Source organism: Myodes glareolus, chromosome 6 (assembly GCF_982192425.1).
Source record: "Myodes glareolus chromosome 6, mMyoGla1.1, whole genome shotgun sequence".
Taxonomy (NCBI): Eukaryota; Metazoa; Chordata; class Mammalia; order Rodentia; family Cricetidae; genus Myodes; species Myodes glareolus.
Window position 1 is genome coordinate 46996704 of NC_142031.1, and position 9168 is coordinate 47005871.

The following is a 9168-nucleotide window of genomic DNA, read 5'->3' on the forward strand; positions in this document are numbered from 1 at the left end:
TTTGGCTATTCTGACAGGTGTAAGATGATACCTCAAAGTTGTTTTGATTTGCATTTCCCTGATCGCTAAGGAGGTTGAGCATGACCTTAAGTGCTTTTTAGCCATTTGAAGTTCATCTGTTGTGAATTCTCTGTTCAGTTCAGTACCCCCATTTTTTAATTGGGTTAATTAGAGTTTTAGTGTCTAGTTTCTTGAGATGTTTGTATATTTTGGAAATCAGACCTTTGTCTGTTGAGGGGTTTGTGAAGATCTTCTCCCAGTCAGAAGGTAGCCTTTTTGTCTTACTGACAGTGTCTTTTGCTTTACAGAAGCTTCTCAGTTTCAGTAGGTCCCTGAGGGGAACACTCATCCATTGTTGGTGGGAATCAAACTTGTGCAGCCACTGTGGAAATCATTGTGGCGGTTTCTCAGGAAACTGGGAGTCAACCTCCCTCAGGACCCAGCAATTCCACTCTTGGGAATATACCCAAGAGATGCCCTAACATACTACAAAAGCATTTGTTCAACTATATGCATATCAGCACTATTTGTAATAGCCAGAACCTGGAAACAACCTAGGTGCCCCTCAATAGAAGAATGGTTAAAAAAGGTGTAGAACATATATACATTAGAGTTTTACTCAGCGGTAAAAAACAATGACATCTTGAATTTTGCATGCAAATGGATGGAAATAGAAAACGCTTTACTGAGTGAGGTAAGCCAGACCCAAAAAGAGGGATATGGTATGTATTCACTCATAAGTGGATTCTAACCGTAATTAAAGGTCTTTGAGCCTATTATTCGTGATCCTAGAGAAGCTAAATAAGAAGGTGAACCTGACGAAAATCATGTAGCTATCCTCCTGGAGATTGGAAATAGACAAGAGTGCCAGGTAACCTCGGGTGCATGGGGGGGTGGGGGGGTGGGCTGTTGGAAGGGGAGAGGGTTAGAGAGAAGGGAGTAGGGGAGGAATGGAGAAAGATCGGGGGACTGGGATGGGGGGGAGGGAGAATGGATAGATATGGGATCAGGGAAGTATATACCTCAACAAAGAGAGTCATTTTAGGGTTTACAAGAGACTTGAGTATAAAGGGGATCCCAGGTCCAAGGAGAGATCCCCAGATTGTTCTCTGGACAGAGGAGAGGGTGCCTGAACCGGCCTTGGCCCACAACCATACTGATGAACATTTTGCATATCACCATAGAACCCTCATCTGGTGATGGAGGGAGATGGAGGCGGAGACCCACGTCGAAACACTGGGCCTAGCTTCCTAGGTCCAAAGCAGAGGCAGAAGGAAGGAGAACTTGAACAAAGAAGGCAAGAGCAGAGGAAACCTTCATCCAACGTTGGATGGCGATACAGAGGGAGACCCATATTGGAGCACCAGACGGAGCCCTCCACGGTCCAAATGAGGAGCAGAAGGATGAAAAAAATGAAAAAAGAAATCAGGACTGCGATGGGCGCCATCACCCACTGATACAAGGGGACTGATCTAATGAGAGTTCACCAAGGCCAGCTGGACTGGAACTGAACGAGCACGTGATCTAACCAGATTCTCTGAACGTGGCCGGATTCTCTGGATGTGGCTGGCCCGGAGTCTTTCTGAAAAGCCATTGACAATGACACTGGGACTTGTTTCCTCTGCATATACTGGATTTTGGGGATCCAGTCTGTTTGGATACTCACCTTCCTGGACCTGGAGGGAGGGGGGAGGAACTTGAACTTCCCACAGGGCAGAAAACCCTGACTACTCTTAGGGATGGAGAGGGAGGAGGAGAGGGAGTGGGGGAAGTGGGAGGGTGTTGGGAGGAGGGGCAGAGATGGAAACTTTTATAATTTAATAAACTTTAAAAAGAGAAAAAAACAAAATAAACATATCTTTGTCTATCGCCATGTATGAAACTCAAGACCAAGTGGATCGAAATCCTCAACACAAATCCATGTTCACTGAACCTAATAGAACAGGAAGTGGAGTTAGCCTGGAATGCATTGGCACAGGAGATCACTTCCTAAATATAACACCAGCAACACAGACACTAAGCACAACAATCAATAAAGAGGACCTCCAAAAATTGAAAATCTGCTATAAGGCAAAGGACACCATAAATCAGACAAAACGACAACCTACAAATGGGAAAAGATCTTCACCAACCCCACATCTGACAGAGGGGTGAATTCCAAAGCATATAAAGAAATCAAGAAACTAGACATCAAAGTACAAAATAATCAAATTAAAAGTGGAGTACAGATCTAAACAGAGTATTCTCAACAGAAAAGTCTCAAAATGCCAAAAGACATTTAAGGAATTTTGCAACATCTTTAATCTTCAGGGAAATGCAAATAAAAAGGACTCTGAGCTACCATCTTACATCAGAATGGGCAGAATGGCTAAGATCAAAGATACATCACAATCTCTCAATGGGGCTGTTTCCATTTCCTCTTAGCAACTTTCCTCACCAGCTGTCACATGGCTCTGGCATCTCCAACAGCCTGGGGTCTCTGAGACAATCCAGGTTTAACTTTCACAGCTTCACACAATGGCCTTCCTAGGCCTCCATACAGTGACACCCCTGTGCCTGGCCTCAAAAGCTTTCTTCAGTCACAGAGAAAGATTCCATAATCTCTTTCTTTTAACCTTCATCTAAAGCCAGAACCATGTGACTGAAGCAGCCAAGTTCTGTAGCTTTCTGGGGCTGTGATATGGTTTCTCATCCAATGACATCTTTACCAGCTCTCTGTTTTCTCTGGTTTCCTTCACTGCCAAAGCTCAGCTTTCCTGGAGCTAACTGACAGGAAGGAGAAACTTTATTGATAATATACTGTACGAATACACCGAGTAGTTTTTTTTATTATCAATAAAAGAAAAAACTAAGTGGAGTGTGGTGTTGCACATTTTTAATCCCAAGCTGGAGAGGCAGAGACAGAAAAATACCTGGGACAATCATATTGTCCTATTTGGCAATCCCCAGGTCACTGAGAAAAATTTTCAAAACCAAGGTGAATGGCTTCTGAAGAAAAGCAGCAAACATTGTCTCCTGGCCTCAACAAACACATACACACACATCATTCATACATGCATACACATGTACACAAAACACACTGCACATCATATATATATATACATATATGTATATATATATAAACAATTTTTGTTATACTAATAATATGTCAGTATTGATGAAGTACAAAACAGACACATGGAATTTTCATATAAGACTCATTCAGTAACTGTGGTAAAAAGAGAAAATTTAAAATCACAGTATTTTTGTGGATCCAGAGAAACTACACTTAAAAAGAGTATCAAAGCTGCAATAAGACATTTAAACTATTTTTGATAGCTGAGAGTAAATTAAATTCCCTTCAATAGAAAACCATAAAAAATCAGCATCAGCAAGGAGCTTTCTTTGAGTTACCTCATTATCAGGGAACATTCATGATATAAAGTAAAGAGGAGAGACTAATAGATCCTGTGAATATGTCGACTTGTGGTATACAGTGAACTTAAAAAAATCATAGCACTTGGCAGCAGAAATGTCACAAGAATGTCCATGTATAATACCACAAATTTTATTTAAATTATTAAGAATCTTGATTTGAAACTTGAACTACTGCAGAGTTTAAGAAGACTATGTTTTTGGAAACATTAGTTGTAGCTGCACCAGAATGAAGTCTCACAAACATCTGTCTGTATTTCCAGCTTACAGGGGCAGGGACAATGGTCTCTTCTGAACTTGTGGTCACAAGTAATTCACACATACATATATGCTGACATAATACTCATAAGTATAAAAAGAATAAATAAATCCTTTTATTAAAAATGAGAAAAATTATCTCTTTTTTAAAATATGGTGGCACACAGACTGCATGTATTTCAGCATATTGATTATTCTGTTATCAGAACTGATTTGTACCAAAGGAGTAATTGTGGGATAGACATTAATCACAAACTTCTGAACACTCAAGATGACTGGGTCATACATCCATAACAGAGCTGCATTGGATGAAATGATGAAATCTACCCAGTACGTGACCACAAAGCAAACCACCAGCAGCAAGATGGTCTGGGTGGCCCTGTTCTCAGGGGATGATCTCAGGTGGCTGAGGCTGTGAAGATGCTTGCATTACTTCTGGTGTTGGAACAAGATAATCACCATATATACACTTGTCGTCAACATTACTCCTACAAAAAATACATCTCTGGAGGTTGCCACTGTTAAAATTAGTGCCCTGATGATGTAGTTCATGGAGAATAGTGAGCAGAATTTAGTAATCTTCATCTGTTTGATCTCACTCACATTGGTAAAAGCACCAGAATAGATTATTCGGTGACTAGTGAATGACAAATTGAAAGACCAAATAAATAAGAAAGCCCAAATCATGTACTTTTTAAGTTTATATTTAAATTTTGACAACAAAGAGGTATTAGGACTGATAGTGACAGCCTGGAACACACTCAGGAGGCAGGTGATACAGATGGAGAGGCCTCTCATCACCCTGCTTATGTAAAAAGTTGTCTTACATTTAAAGTCATTATCAATGTTTAGTGAATCAAATATGTCCCAAAGCCAAATATCCGTTCCAGTGAGGAGCAGCACTATGTGGATGAAGGTCAGGTGACAGGAGATCATGTCCGTGGTTTTAGGTCTGTGACATAGAATTATGAAAGTATAAAAAACAAGGAGAAACATATTGGCCAGGACTCCAAGTCCAGCTTGGAAATTAAGGACAATCTTTAATGAGAACATTGGTAGAAATTGTATTCACCTTAAGAACATGAAAAGAAAAAATGAAATTTATGCCCTGGCAATGCTAAAATATGCATGTGCAGCCTATATATGGTGGCTCTGAAGACATTGTCCATATTGGGTTTCATGATCGAAGTTGATGAGGACTACTGACCAGGTATCTTCCTCAAGAGGGCACCAGATCCCAATACAGATGATTGTGGAAACCTATTACAAATATCTGAAAAAATAATAGAGTATTCACCAAACTTTTGATTCACTGGTCAGGATGTCTATATCATCTCTTTAATTTTTGAAGTTCCACATTAGACGTGGCCTATGTTTCTGTATACTCTCAATATATCTCCAGGATATCCAGCATTGTCAGCCACATCCAACACAGAGTGCACACTTTAGGTGCCTGTATTGCACCTAGATCTCATGCCTTAGAAATTCAATCCTACTGATCTGACTTACTTTGCCTCATTTTATAGTTAACACTGAAAACAGCAGTGATGAGAAGAGAGCAGCATAATCATATTTGTACAACTGATTCAAAATTGTGTTGACCTGGGGAAAAATCACAAAAGAAATCCAAAAGAGTAAGGTGAGTCAGTCTCATATTTTATAATTTTAATAAGCTCCAATTTAAACTATCCTTATTTTCATTAATAATTCAGTTGGAATCAGAGTTGATAATTCATGATAATCCCACTATGTTAATCAGTCATTTGTCTATCTCTATTCATTTATTTATTTTTATTTTTTAATAAAGACAATGATACAGTTGTAGGTCATTAGTGCACTTTCCACACCCTATTAATTGTGTAACCATTATTGTTAGCAATGCTTCTGTGTTTCCCAGTTTACTTCCCATTCTATTTAAAAAAATTGTATGAACTCTACTTGTAGTTTAAAGAACGAACACTCAGCTATCAAGACAAACATTTTTTTTTATTTTTCACAGCAGGACAGTGGTGGGAATACTATGATTCCTTTGAGTTTTTAGTTCATTTCTTGTTACTTTCCTTCCTATTCCATCTTTTGTGTTTATATCCTCCTCTTTAACTAAGAAACCCCCATTTTCTCAATTTCACTATCAGATCAATAGTCTCCTGCTACTCCACTATACCTTCATCCCACCTCCTTCTACATGAACTTCACTCCTCCCTGCTAAGGAGCCCACCCTTTCCCATTTCCCTGATAAGATCACTTGTACACTGTTCTTCTCTCTATTGCTACTCATGATCAACCCCGTCTTGACCATGGCCTCATTTTGTTTTCCTGATATCTGTAGTTTACACAGGCTAAATACTCTCATTTGAAGATGTGGAACTAGGTGCCCCTAACAAGAGAGAGCATGTGACACTAAGAAAAACACTGCTTTCAACACATTGTGACAAACATGAACTTGCCAAAGATGACCACATAGTGAACCTGTTTTAGAATCTTTAGAATCTCTGTTTTAAAAGAGATTCCTTCCCATGCAGTGGAAATAAGGGTGCCAGTGTTATTATATCTCACCAACACACAGACTGCTTTAATAATTTTAACAAATAGTCTTAGCTTTGGTGCTTTTGTTAGTTATTTAACCTGGTTATCTTTATGATTTTTATCAAATTAGCATAATTTGTGACTTTAAAATCAACTCTGTAATAAAAAACTAGAAAACTATGCAACTAAGATTATTGTGAGAGAGGCTGGAGAGATGGCTCAGAGGTTTGGAGCGCTGCCTGCTCTTCCAGAGGTTCTGAGTTCAATTCCCAGCAACCACGTGGTGGCTTACAACCATCTATAATGAGATCTGGTGCCCTCTTCTGGCCTGGTGGCATACATGCAGACAGAACACTGTATACATAATAAATAAATAAATCTTTTAAAAAAAGATTCTTGTGAGAAAGAGTGGCCAACTGTATTTTGAAGTTCACTTGTATATTCCACATACATGTGCATGATGTATATATATATATATATATATAAATAATTCAGAAGTCAGTAAATGCAATCATGCTATATCATCCTCATGAACATGCCAACAAAGATTATACATTTTTACATATAAACATTATGTTTGCTCTTTAAAATCTTTATCTAATGCCAGGCAGTGGTGGCTCATGCCTTTAATCTCAGAAATTAGGAGGCAGAGGCAGACAGATCTCTGTGAGTTTGATGCCAACCTGGTTTACAAGAGGTAGTTCCAGGACAGGGTCTAAAGCTACAGAGAAACCCTGTCTTGAAAAACAAACAAACAAACAAACAAAATACAAAACAACAAAAAAACGTTTTATCTAGTAAAGGCATCGATTCAGTCAAATTGCCAGAGTAAAACATATGATTCTCCCACCAACTTACAGTTACAGTAGCTGCACATTGGTAATCTGTTTTTGTTTATGTTTTTGTTTTTTTAAAGTTCTAGGTCACAGGCTGGAAAGATGGCACAGTGGTTCAGAACATGTTTTTCTCTTGCAAATGACCTGGGCTAGATTCTCACAAAGACATAGTGGCTCATAATCATCTACAATTCTAGCTATAGGAATATATTGCCTTCTTTGATATTTCAAGCCAGTGGTGCACAGACATACATACAGGTAAAACAGATATATATGGAAAATAAAATAAGAAAATATTAAAGAAAGAAAAAGGAAGGAAGGAAGAAAATGTGCTATCTGACTTATTAAGGATAACAATTAATTCAAGACTTGATCTCTAAACTGAAAGAACTGTAGCACATTCCAATTTTAAAATTGCTAATGGACAAACTCTATACGTATAAACATTTTAATTAACTACACTTCTATAATTTATAAATAAGGCAATTATCATAAATAAAATATAAAGATGATAGTAGATGTTAAAGATGGTAGTCAAAAATTTTGTCTTATCTCAAATGTATGAATTTAAACATCTCTACTTCATACCCTTTGCTTAGTAAATATTTATCACCTACAGAAAATGATATATCTTGGAGCTGGAGAGATCGCTCAGTGGTTAAGAGCATTGCCTGCTCTTCCAAAGGTCCTGAGTTTAATTCCCAGCAACCACATGGTGGCTCAAAACCATCTGTAATGACGTCTGATCTGCAGGCATACACACAGACAGAATATTGTATATATAATAAATAAATACGTATTTTAAAAAAGAAAATGATACATCTTCCCCTTTCTTATGTGGCATCTTTCTCTGGAGTGCACTGGAGGTGAGAATGATCAGCAAAACCACAGCTACCGTGGCTACAAACTAAGTTGTCAACATATCCATAAATTTAGAAAAGTCATTTGTTTTATTTAAAAATAAAAACAGTGCTTGGGCGTTCACATTAGTGTAAGTTGTACTTAGTTGTAAGAACTAAACTCAGAGTGTATTCATAAACATTCATAGTAGTACAGATACTGTCACTATTGAAGGGCTCCAGACCAGAAGACTGGGCAGGCAGCTGTCGAAGTAATGTGCAACAACAAAAACTACAACAAAACAACGAGCTGTTTCCTCATAACTCTACATTCTTCTGACAATAATCACTTTCCCCTTCATTATCACCGTATTTGATTTTAGAGCAGTCTTGTTTTATGAATTTATGGTAGTCTTTGCATTCTTGTCTGAGGAGATAAGAATATAATGAACCTACAAATATACTACATCAAAAGTATTATTTTCGTTTTAAGTTTTACCGTATTTAGTGAGCAATGACCTAAAAGCAGTGTGACTACTCAGAGAGACTTTCAGATGACAAGATACATAGTCCTGGCTGATGTGCTGTCCACTGTCAGCAACGTTAATAAGTCTCCAGGAATCTCAGGAAGATGAGGACCTTAGACATTCATATTAGGTCCATGAGGAGACTTTTATAAAATAGATATCCAGTAGGAATAAATAAATAAATAAATAAATCACTTAAATAAGTGTTTGCCAGATGAAGGATCTATGGTGATAAGCAAAATAATCATCAGTATGGTTATGGGCCAAGGCTGGTTCAGGCACCCTCTCCTCTGTCCAGAGAACAATCTGGGGATCTCTCCTTGGACCTGGGATCCCATATATAATCAAGTCTCCTGTAAACCCTAAAATGACTCCCTTAGTTGAAATATATTCTTGCCTGATCCTCTGCATATACTGGATTTTGTGGATCCAGTCTGTTTGGATACTCACCTTCCTGGACCTGGAGGGAGGGGGGAGGAACTTGAACTTCCCACAGGGCAGGAAACCCTGACTGCCCTTAGGGACAAAGAGGGAGGAGGAGAGGGAGTGGGGGGAGTGGGAGGGTGTTGGGAAGAGGGGCGTAAATGGAAACTTTTATAATTTAATAAAATTACTTTCAAAAAAAAATAAAAAATATAAAGGCAAAAAAAAGTGTTTGCTTATTTAAGTTATTAACTCATACTTGCCTAATACTCTTAAATAATTTTAAAGTATAAGTTACTCTTTAGAAATTGAATTTAGCTCACCTGCCACTGGAAGCACACAGAT

General features: G+C 38.2%; 1 pseudogene; it reads right to left on the reverse strand.

Moving 5' to 3' along the window:
• Positions 1-3807: 3807 nt before the first annotated feature.
• On the reverse strand, positions 3808-4725 carry LOC125403994 (putative vomeronasal receptor-like protein 4; annotated as a pseudogene).
• Positions 4726-9168: the final 4443 nt, after the last annotated feature.